This window comes from Lycorma delicatula, chromosome 5 (assembly GCF_047948215.1).
Source record: "Lycorma delicatula isolate Av1 chromosome 5, ASM4794821v1, whole genome shotgun sequence".
NCBI lineage: Eukaryota > Metazoa > Arthropoda > Insecta > Hemiptera > Fulgoridae > Lycorma > Lycorma delicatula.
Window position 1 is genome coordinate 159608863 of NC_134459.1, and position 12592 is coordinate 159621454.

Consider the following 12592-nt stretch of genomic DNA (forward strand, 5'->3'; position numbering starts at 1 on the left):
ACGAGATTTTCATCTGATGAGGAGTTATCGCATACGTAAACGCCAATTTTGTGGAGAAAGACGCTAGCTGGAAAATGGTGTAATAACCTACAGTCTTTGTGGTTCACATTTTGTAATTTGATGATCAAGATATAGACACCGTTTTTTTGTATTTTAGTTCCTTGTTTATGTAATCGAAAAATTATAGCGGTCACAATTATCGTTACTGTAACTCTTTGTCGATTAAAATACATACATTTTCACGTTTCATATTATTTTTACTGGTTATAAATATTTTTTTTCAGATCGATCTACTGAAAAAAGGATTCTCCTACGACAATATAATCAAAAAAAATAAACTTATACGCAAGTTTATTGAATATACTTACATCTTATTCAATAATATATATTATTGAAATATTTAAATAATAAATTTAGTAATTATTGCAATTATTTATTATTCAAATAAACAAAACATTACTGTTAATTAGTCGAGTTTAGCGAGTCAAGCGAGCGTAGGTTAAGTTTGGTTGATTATATTTATTATGCTTATATTTTTAATATGTTAATATGGAGAATGTTTAAAATGACCAGTATATAAAACACATATCACATACAAATCATTATAAAACACATCAGAAAGTAACAATCTGGTTGTTACCGCAACCAATTAAAACGGCCAGTATGTTGTAACGGTGAAACATTCTAGTCCTATGTTATTTCCAGGTAATATGTATATAAATATATATATATATATATTTTAAAAATCATTATGCTTATATGTATTTATATTTTACATTAAAATTTACTTATCAACTTTTGTTATAATTTACAGCATATTATGATAGTTTTCTGTCGACAAGTATGACTGGCACAATGTATATTTATGCCACAATATATCGTCAAAATAGAGAAATTTCTAGATCAACCGATTTTGATAGTAGTACTTCCAGAATACTGGACAGTAGTACCGTAAGACCGTAAAACCGTAAGACATGTAAAAAAGGTTTTGAACGTTAAGGGAAATGTTGATTTTTTAAAGCCAATCTTGAAATGAAGAATTAAAAAAAAATATCACAAAAAATAACTATTTATTTTGTTGTTAATTTAATCAAAATTGTTATGAAGGGAAATTAATAAAATTACAGTAATTACTATTATCTCTTTTTTTTAAACACACCGCATCTTTTCCTATCCATTTTCTAAAAATAATTTCTGAAAAGCCAGAATGAAATTAAAAGGAAAAAAATTAAATGAAATTATAAAAACCCACCGTCAAATATTTATATCGATCGTAATAAAAATTTAGAAAAACTATATTCATTCGCTTAAAGGTACGATAGAAAATCTAATTTAATTATAAAATACTACATAAAAGATTACAATTAAAATCCTGTCCGAAAAATTATGTATCTATATATCTTTCAAAATGCTGCTTAACGTGAAATAACAGTTTTTACATATTACACAAAGGCACCCGCTGCTGTTACACTCTCAAAGTTAAGAGGATTAGATAAAAAAAAAATCCCTTTCGGTACGCCGGAAGGCGAAAATAGATTTCACCGGTGCTAAGTAGGGGATGCTGGCTTTTCTTCATCGAAGGGCAGCCATCAGGATCATCTCGGTTTACCGTACAATATCTGGAAAAGCGGTGGAAGTGATATCTATATCTGGATAGCGGTGAGGTGCCCCGGCTTGATCGAGTTAAGGGCCCGACAATTAACTAGAGTATACGAGGGTATGCCGAAAGAAGAATCAAAACGTCGATCGTTGGATCGATGACAGGTATCGTGGGACGAAGCAACCGCAGGAGCGTGGATAGGGAGAAAACATGGAGAAGCAGACTACTTTCTGACCCGGTTCCTCTCGGGTCATGGGGAATTTGCGTTTTACCTCAGTCGTTTCGATGTCTGTACTGTGAACAAGACACGACTGAATACACCTTCTATGCGTGCGTCAGGTGGACTGACATGAATAGGAGGTGTGGAACGGAAGAATTAACGCCAGACACAACGATCGATTTTATGCTTCAGGGACCCAGAGAGTGGGGGGCAGTACATCGACTAGTGGCCGGCATTCTGACGATCAAAGAGGTGGCAGGCAGAGAATGGGAAGATGAATATTTAAGTCAAGAAGCTGTTCCGTGTACAGCAATAGGAATAAATAGCATAACTAGAGTACTTAGGTTTAATGTAATTTAATTTATAAGTGGCGCGGAAGAGAATGTAAATAAATGACAAACGGTAGACAACGAATTTAGGAGACAAAACTTCAAAAGATAAAATTTAACAGACAAAACTTAACACGGATAAAAAAATTTTAAAAATTAAAATTTCAAATTCAGTCGATGCGACAATGGTTGCGTGTGAAAAAAGTTTCACACATCTAGCGTACGACAAGCCCCATCTTCTTATAATTCAAGTCTGTTTATTGTTAGCTCAAAAAATGAAAACTGATGTCGCAAATTTATTTCCGCTTCAAACCAAGAAGGTTGAACAAAGCGGACTTGAATTATAAGAAGATGGGGCTCGTACGCTAGATGTGTGAAACCTTTTTCACACGCAACCATTGCAAAGGGGTGAGTTACCAAAAGCTGTGTAAATAAAATTTGATGACGAAACAGTAGTTACAAAAACGAAAGTTCAAGGCGGTTGTGTTCTAATTTGTTTCCTTTTTTTATTAACGTTAATATTAATATTAGTTAAATAAAAGTTTTTTTAAAAAATAATTTTTTATATGTAATCAAATATATTTTTGTAATTTTTTTCCGTTTTTTTTTGTATTTTTTTTATTACATTTAATAATTATTAACAGTTTCATAAATGTTTTTCGCCCGCGCCCACATTGAGAATGTGGGCAATAAATGACTATAAATAAAGTTCTTCACGACGCAGCAATCAAATGAAAAAATAGTCGGATTCATTTTTTTACATTTCATACTGACTTTGTAATCGTTTTTCAATCTATAAAATCTGTCTACAAAAGATAATATTGTAATCGCCTACAGCTTGTAGAGCAGAAAAATTTTCCTTAAATCAATCTTTTAGTTTTTGATACACAGTTGTTTTATTTGAAGGATCATGAACAGCACTCATTACATCGACACCTTTTCTACCTTTTCTATCTTTACACCTGTATACTGCGATGCCACTGGAACATCACTAAATGAAAATTCAGCCCGGCTCATGGTCTTGTCATTTGGAAGAAAAGGCCTACCCTTTTTGGTAGGATTTATTGCCCCGCAAGCAAATATATGTAGATTCTAATTTTTTAAATAATGGAATTGAACAGAAAAAATTATCCACGTATGAAGTTTAAGGAACTTTTTAAATACTACTCTTTATCCAAGGCCTATATGGCCTATCTCCACCCAGAGATCTGAATAGGGGACTAGTTTACCTCCAGAATATTTTACAGAGGAAGCCGCCTCCATCATTGTTATACAAAAATGCAGAGAGCTACATTTTCTTGGAAAAAGAAGCAGCTGTAGTTTTCCATTGCTTTCAGCTGCGCAGTTCTGAAGAGGATTGAATGTAGTTGAAATGACCAAAGTCATCCTGACCTACACCCTAAAAACTACTTAAAGAGCTCTTTCAGGAATCATTCCTTAGTCTGGCTCTCAATAGATACCTCTCCGATACGGTTGCACCTTCGGTCCAGCTACTCTGTATCACTGAGCACTCAAGCCCCCTCACCATCGACAAGGTCTCATGATTCATAGAGGGAGATACAACGTCTCAGGTTACCTAAACATCTCTTACTTAATTCGATTGAATTTTTGAAACTACAAAGTTTTGTTGAAAGGATTTATAAATATAATTAATCATTCGATTGAACTTAATAAACATCTAAGTTAAATGCTTTAAAGAAATTAAATCGGCATGTGTGCTTTGCTTTTATTAGTTCAATCAGTTTACAACCTCACCCCATAGGGGAAGACAACTAGCTTGTGACGATCCAGATCGCCACACCACCCCCTCCATTCCAAGCCCTGATTGGCTTTACCAGAGAGGTCATCTTTGTCTGATTTTGATCCTGCCTGATCTTGATTGCGCCTGATCTTGACCCCACCACCCTGCTTATTTTGACCCCACATGATTTTAAACTTACCGCCCCGCTAGATCTTGACCCTGCCTGATCTTTAACCTCGTCAACCTGCTTATTTTGACCCCAGACTGACCTTGACCCTGACTGACCCTTCCTGATCTTGACCCCGCGCCTAATCTTAACCTATACAACCCCGCCGGATCAAATCTCGCCACCCTGTCTGATCTTGACCCCGACCTAATCTTAACTTCTTCCACCCCGCTCATTTTGAACCCCCCCCCCTTCTTTTAACCTCACCATCACACTGATCTAACCTGCCTATCTAGCCTCGCCATCCCGCTTGATCTTGACTCCACCATATTTTGCTGTAAGGTAGTGATGCAGTTGAATCTGATGATCGAATTCTGAAAAAAGAATAATAAAAACTATATATATATACGAGACACACATACATATAATATATTGTAACATTTAAGCTCTATGATTGGCAATGTTATATTAAATAAAGTTTTTATTTTTGGAACGATTAGAAAGTTCTAGTAAGTTATCAAATTAAATTTTACTATTAACTTTTATTATTTATTACCATATTGAATCATTTATAAGTTTTAATCATCAAATATTTTACTGATTCTATATAAAATTTTAGATAAAACAAAAAATATTTACTGTTTAAAATTCTATATATTTAAATAAAATGTAATAATTACAATAACCATTGTAATGGCAATGGTAGTATTTTTTTTTTTTTAAATACTGAGGAAGCTGGGAAGATCAATTTTTCTTGCGAAACTGTGTGCTATTAATAAGGGCTTAAATGTAATTAGCCTAACATTTCGACACGTTCTTGTTCAGATTTAGTGACACGAAATTCAGACATCCCATTGTCTATGAGATACAGTCTATTACTACTGAAATGACTCAGTGGAACATGTTGTGAACTTCTGCTGGATCCCTAGCCATATTGAAATTTCAGGCAATGAGTGCGGTCATAGTGCGGCAAAGGAGGCTTTTTTCTAGCCTCTCACTAATCGCGTTGTTTCAGACTATGTTCTGTTTTCTGAAGAGGGTGGTTTGTGATGAATGCAGAGTGAATGGAATGCTACCATCAACAATACACTTCGTCAAATTAAGAATACTGCTCTTCATCCAGGAATAACCACTGAGAAGAGGTTTTTATTTGCCGTATGAGAATAGGACACACTACACTCACATGTGGACACCTTGTGACTCATACCAATGCACCCAATTGTGTTCGCTGCGACTACCAATTTACGGTTTACCATCACGTACTTGTAGACTATGCTGTTACAAGGCATTGAATCGGAAATTTAAATTAGGGGCTACATCCGAAATATTTTAGGGAACAGTATGACGATGTTATTAAATGTCTTGTTAAATCTTAAGGCTGTGCTCTATATTCAAATATTTGATTATTACTGTAGTATGTACTGTAGTTATTACTTCAGTCATTTGACTGGTTTGATGCAGCTCTCCAAGATTTCCTATTTAGTGCTAGTCGTCTCATTTTGATATACCACCTATATCCTACATCCCTAACAGTTTGTTTTACATATTCCAAATGTTGCCTGTCTGCAAAATTTTTCCCATCTACCTATCCCTCCAATATCAAGGCAACTATTTCAGAATGCCTTAAGATGTAGCCCTTCTTTTAGCTATATGTTCCAAATGTTTCTTTCTTGTATAAGAAATATTTTTCGTTATGATATTGTGTGTGTTAATTATTGATTTTACTTGTTTTATAACATTGTTATTTAATATTTAGGTCTGGTTTTGGTGTTGTTAGCTTAATTTGTTTACTACTGTAAACAATACGTTGCTTTACGCCCAGAAAAAAATTCAAATGATAAAGCCTAAGTAGAGACAATCAATTATTTTCCAAAGCTGGACAAATCACATTACATTGAGTGTATTTAGGTGAAAAGTGACAAAGGTGAAAAATAGTTGATGTAAATGTATCGATCGTATTGCAAGGTGAATACTTGAAAAATTAAAAAAAATCTTGTTTGTTTTTTTGGCAGGCCTAGAACATTCTGAACGGCCCTCATAATACTATGTCAGATTTATTATCGATAATTTCTCACAATTGTATTGACTAATGGGATTTTATTAAATTTTACAATTTTTATTATTAACCTCAAAGATCATATATGTATTGTGCAAAAATGTATGTTTAAAAATATGATTTTCCAAATAATAGATATTCATGAAAATGTTTTCACATAGCAGCGAATCTGGATTTTTATATATAATGAAAAATCTTTAATTTAAAAAACTGATTTACTGAAAAGATTTGTTACATATATTTTTTCATCATATTCCATAGCAAAATATGTTGTTTTTATCATGCAAATTACATATAATAAAATGTAAAAAATATCTAAATCAGATCATTTTCATGCTCAATACACATCGCATACTATCTGATTTGTCTCATAATACTTCATATTATGAAATGTAGAATTTTTTACAATTCTTTTCTCCGTTTAGTTTTATAAATTCTATCATCATATTATTATAACTTTGTGGAAAAAAGATCTCATTTATATAAATAATTTATGAGATACAAATCTGCATAGGAAGCTTCAGAATCAGAATTCTGTATAACGGTTTTTTTTTTTTTATTAGTCTAATAAAAATATTTGCAAAATTTTACCTAATTTTTAATTACCAAATATTTTATAGGAGAACTCATAACCAGATAGATTGATTTCGTATTAAAAACAATGTAAAAAAGAAACACAAATAAGGTATTAACACGAGGCATAACCTAATTCAGGCCGTAACTTGTTTTTAAAGTACTCTTTATAACATATTGGTGTGGACTTAAACCTAACACAATCCTTAAAGTTAATCATCATCATTCATTGAGTGGAATAAATTTTCCTTTTAGTAATTTAAATTAATTAATCTTATTCTGGAAGTGTTTCATAACAAGAACCTTTCCCTTCAATTCTTTCATGGCAGAGGATTACAGATTACTCTATCACCACTTTACATGAGTTGAATTTATCTTATTCAACTCTGTTCAAGCAACTTGCATTGTGAGAATAATTTGGGTTTTAGTTTTCACTGATTCATATCTTTTCAAGCTAACACTTTCCTTCCAATTTAGATTATCTAAAAATTGTTCATTGTCTAAAATAGTTGTTTGTATTCTTATTTCATTCTATAAACTCTGTTAAAAAAAAGTTAACATTTTTAATATAATTTTGTAAATATTTTTTGTTTATTAATTAATAGTTATTATTTTTAATTTATTTGTTGTTAACTAATTAATATTTTTTTCAATTTTATTATTATTTTATTTAAATACTATTTCCTCAGTGTTTACTGATTATAAACAATTAAAATTATCATTTAATAGTAGACTTTTAACATAACTTTTTGTAAATGATTTTGAGCACTTTCTTATTTCCCAATCTATTTCATTAACAATTTAGCATAACTCATTATTCAGTTCTGGGGTAATATAAGAATAAAGAAATGTAGCTCACGATGTCTGTCCTCGATTTACCTAGTGTAATCTCATACTACGACAAAATTATGAATAGTATTTATTTCAAAATCTTTTTTCACTTGAATTTTATAATAGCCTACCTTTTTTAAAACTTTATTAGAAATATTACAACAATATGCACAGATATGCAGAATGAAATTTTTATATCATGAAATAATTTTTTTCATTTAAATTACTACAACAAAAATTCAGAAAAATTCGAGCAATGTTATTATTTTTTATGAAAATATTGATCTTAGTTTTTCCATACCTTTCTCTACAGCAGACTGCAAGGTATTAAAAGGTTTATGACTATAATAAATAAATATGCTTTACATGGATTTCAACCTAAACCTTAGTATTTTAGTAAGTCTTTTCTTGAGTCATAAGTTTTGTAATTTTAGTAAAGATATTTAGATTCATCTAGATATTACAATGTAAAAATTGCTTCAATACAAGAATTGATTAAATACGAGAGGATCCCTAACACCTTTAACAGACACTCATGCCACTTACAATTCCGATACCTCTTTCTTTACAAATAACCTACTCCGTATTTTATTTTTGGTAAAACCACAAAAGACGCTATTGTAACAAAAAAAAAGATCTAAATGAGGAAAAGTAAACAATATTTAAACATTGTTTAGATATATAAACAGAAAGAAACCATAAATTTTACATTAGAAGAGTTTAAATTTGTACTTACTCTATCAATCTGAATGTCCAATTTCATATTGATACCAGATCACTGCTAGAATCTCGGTTCTGAGTAGATGTGATAATTGTAATTTGTTGAAGAGTTCATACATAATCTTTCTACTGAAAAAGATGGTTATTGAAGGTCAAAACAATACGATGATGAGGAAATCTCTTCCTACAGAAGTGTACACATCACATTTTCTCTGGTGTAAATTTTGAATCTATTATTCTTTGAAACTTCATTAAGGACATTTATCAGTCACTGCAATTTATACTTCACCATAACTGTATTGTTTGTTATTGGCATATGCGATTGCCAGATCATAGACGTGAAGGATTTTTCTGATTTCTCCTGGAATATCAGTTTATTGATGGTGATTGTATACAAAGTACTGCTCAAAGGGTATACCTTTACCCACTATTTTTTCTGACAAGTACACATTATAACCGTGTTAACCTGATGTTGGTATGATCCATATGATTTCAATTACTGACACAAATGTTGTTAATGGTAATGACAACGTTCCTTCACCATCTTCTGACTAATTTTAAGGACCAAACCGGAATAAAAATTGACTCTTTTCTGTCTTTCCCTCACAACGGTTTTTTGTATGTTATGCATTATATTTTACATATTTCTTCCAAATTAGTGGATATTCGCAGATAAATTATAAATATAGTCTAACCAAACTTAACCCATTCATTAGTGAGCTTTGCTCACTAACCTTGACTAGTGAGTGAAGCGAGCGTAGGTTTAGTTTGGTTAGATTATATTTATAATTTTTCCAAATCCATACTGATTTGGAATAAAATGTAATACATAATATGTAAGTAAAAATAATCATTATGGGGGTAAACAGAAAAGCCCCTAAACATTTAACTCAGCAATTTTCTCTTGGGCTCTCAGTAAACAGGAAAAATAAGTACAAGAGTGTTCAAGGTTAATAATAAGACATCGAAAGCTAAGAGTGATGGACTTGGGGATCGCCATGGCAAAGGGCCTAGGAAAAAGACATTAAAATTGCTAAATCTATTATCAATATTAATCTTGTTACATTTTACAGAAAGAAGGCTTTGTTTGTGATAAGATTTACCACATCTGTGTGAGCAAAAGATATTGAGTCTGTCTTTGAACCCTTAGCTTTAAGCTTTTCTAAAGTCACAACATTAAATACAAGATTTTCTTCCTATTATTCATTCCATGTTGAAGTTGTAGCTTCTGATCATAATAAAATAGATGTTCCTGATACATGGCCTATGGTTGTTCTGATTGTGCTATTTATTTGAGCTTTAAAACATAACCAAGACATGCCTGAAATTGTTGATGAAAACCTTTTCCTAGGAAGGGTCTCAAACAGCACAGAATGAAATTAAAGACCTCTCAATATTTTAGAAAATTGTTTGCAGTCTGCAGACAAAGAGTGAAGACATTTTTCAGTTATGTCTGCTGATTATGATATTGTGATCACCAAGATGTGGCTTGTGTGTCGGCATCTAGTTTGGAAATTTTTCCTAATTCTTTATTGTATATAGATCAGATAGGAAGTATGTGCATCTGTCAAGCATGAAGGTGGTTCTTTGGTGGCGGTAAAGAATGCTTACGCAGCCATCAGAAGGTCAGATCTGGAGATTGCTCCTGAAGTCTTCTGGTTGGAAATATTGTGATTTTGGTCGAAATATTTAAAAGAAATCATTACTTCCTGCCTTTTCTGTATCCCACCAACTTAACATTAATTTGATTGACAACACCTTATTGGTCCGATGAAGTTTTAAAATAAATTTTTAAAAGCAGATTTTCTGCCCTTACATGACATTTGTTTGTGAGCCTTGGTATAGAAAATTTTCAAAAAGTATTCTTTAATGCTAGGTTTAGTTTCAGAGATGTTTATTATTTTATTTGTTACAATCTTTGACCGAATTTTACTTTTAAGTCAGAAAGTGTTCTTTGTCCATTTTACGGAAGTAGTTACCAAACCAACTTTTCAATGTTATAAATTTATTGTACTAAAAACAGTTGATTTTAATTTTTACAAATTCATAACATTTTCTGTTAGTTTTTTGTTCTGTATTATATTTAATAATTAAAGTTGATTATTTTTAAGTCTTCTAACAAAGTTATTTTAGTTCAAACCTAAAAAAAAGTGTACTTGGTAATTGAATTTTTCTGTTTTACTTTGGTTTTCATGAAAACTAGAAAAGTAAAGTGCTGGGACCGGTTTTATTCAGTTTTCAGGAGAAAAGGCGTAAGAAAAATTTACCCTTTATATAAAATCTTAAATATTTCAGTATGCTCTCATTTCACCAGGTGAATTAAAATTCAAATGAAATTTTCACTAACTAGAGAAAACATTTTTGAAAATACGTGTATGTTTGAATTAACTTTTTCCTTATTGATAGCTGCAGAATGTTTTCCTAACTTATTTCCATGCAAAAAAATACTGGAAAGCCAAACATACATGTTTGGCTTTCCCAGCATTTGCCATGGTTTTGAATAATCATACGATCGATGTTGTCAGTCAGACTGACAGGAAATGACTAACCTGAAACAGTTAATGGAAGACATTGAAGAGAAAGATGATATCATGAGAAGGTGGCCAAAAGATTTCTTCATACATACAAATATGTAGATGAATCATGCTTTGATGAAGGAAGGGCAGATGCTGCTTTCTTATTTGACCTGGGTGCAGAGGTTAATACCTTTCATAGTAAGATTTATAAGTATATTCCCAATTTGAGGCATCTCCTTGTTAAGAGTACACTTAAAGGAGGCCAGCTGTTATACCCCAATTGTTACTGGGATAGGAACTGAACATGGCCAATCAAATAGTATACATTATGGTGCTTGACCCCTCCAAGGGTGGCACAAAAGCAATCAATGACATGAGAGATTGTATTGGTAGAATTTAAATACTGATGGGTGGGAGATCAATCATGATCTAGCTTAGAGCAGGCTCAGTCAATACATGAAACGCCTACTGGAATTACTGGTAGGAGACATAACATCCTTATTGATCTAACCCTGGAGCGAGAAGGGAAAGTCAAAAGGGTAAACGACGAGAAGACCAAAACAAAGAAAACAAAAAAGAAAGACAGTTGTAACTGTCTATAGTTGAAAATAAGCTTCAACTATTGACAGCCAGGCCACAGAAAGTAGGGATGATGGGCGACTGCTATGTGTGTGCTTTATGAGTCTGTGGGCCACAGAGTAGGGCTTGTCTCACCAAGCAACCATGAGAGTTTTGCAGATCAACGTGAACAGTAGCAGAAACTCTCATGATGCAGTAAATCTGGTGGCAGCTAGATTTAATATGTACTTGCTCCTGATAAATGTACCCAACTGGAAGCTGATTATGGGTGATGGCAACATCAGTGACATAAAAAAAACACGACAATCATAGTTAAGTCCAACAGATAACCTGCTGGCCAAAGAGATTGGGGAGAGGGTTTTGTGTGAGCTAAGATGGGTAGCGTCGTATTCTCCATTGCCTACGCTTCACCATAGATTTCATTGAAATGATGGACAAGATGTTGGCTGAGATAACAAGAAAAGGACCCAAGGTGGTCTTCTAGGCAATTCTAATGGCAAGAGTTGTAGCTGTAGAGGCATATTTACTGATGTCAAGGACGTTATACTGGTGGATGTGATGGCGGGGTGGGCTTCCACCAAGTGGATGGGGTGATTATCGGCTTTTTTTGAGGTGATTATGGCTCCTATCTCAATATTGCTTTCATTAGTGAGACCTTACTAAACACAGTGCAGAGTAAGGTTCTTTCAGATGAGGAGTTGCTTAGCGACCACAGAGCAAATGTGTTTGAGCTGGTAGTTCCAGTACCCAGGCTACAAACATTCTAATCTTTTACATCGGATTTTGAATTACTACATGTACTTTGTGAAGTCTGTGAATGCCATCTAAGAGACCTGGTGTAGGTGTCCTCTAGTGGTGTCTCCTCTGAAGAACTGACAGATATTACTTGAGAATCCTGTGGCATTCTGGCCCGGCGAAGGTCCCCCTCTCGAAACATGTGTACTTGTGGAGCAAAGAGGTGTCTCAAACTGGATTGGGTTGTTTAAAAGTTAGGAAATACTTCAGAAATCTAACAGATGTGGTGATGAAGAGGAGAAACTGAGGTTAAGGAGTCTTTTAGAGGAAGCCAGAAGAGAGTACAGAGGAATGATATGGAAATCTACGAAGTTTAGAAGGAAAGAACTGTGCGAAATGCTGGACGATGATGTCTAAGTAAAGACAGTGTAAGTCTTTACCGCTTAAAGTTAAACATCAGATTCCAGTACAATTCCTAGTACAAAAAAAAAGAGTTTATTTATATTTAAAATTACTGTTTTTAAGG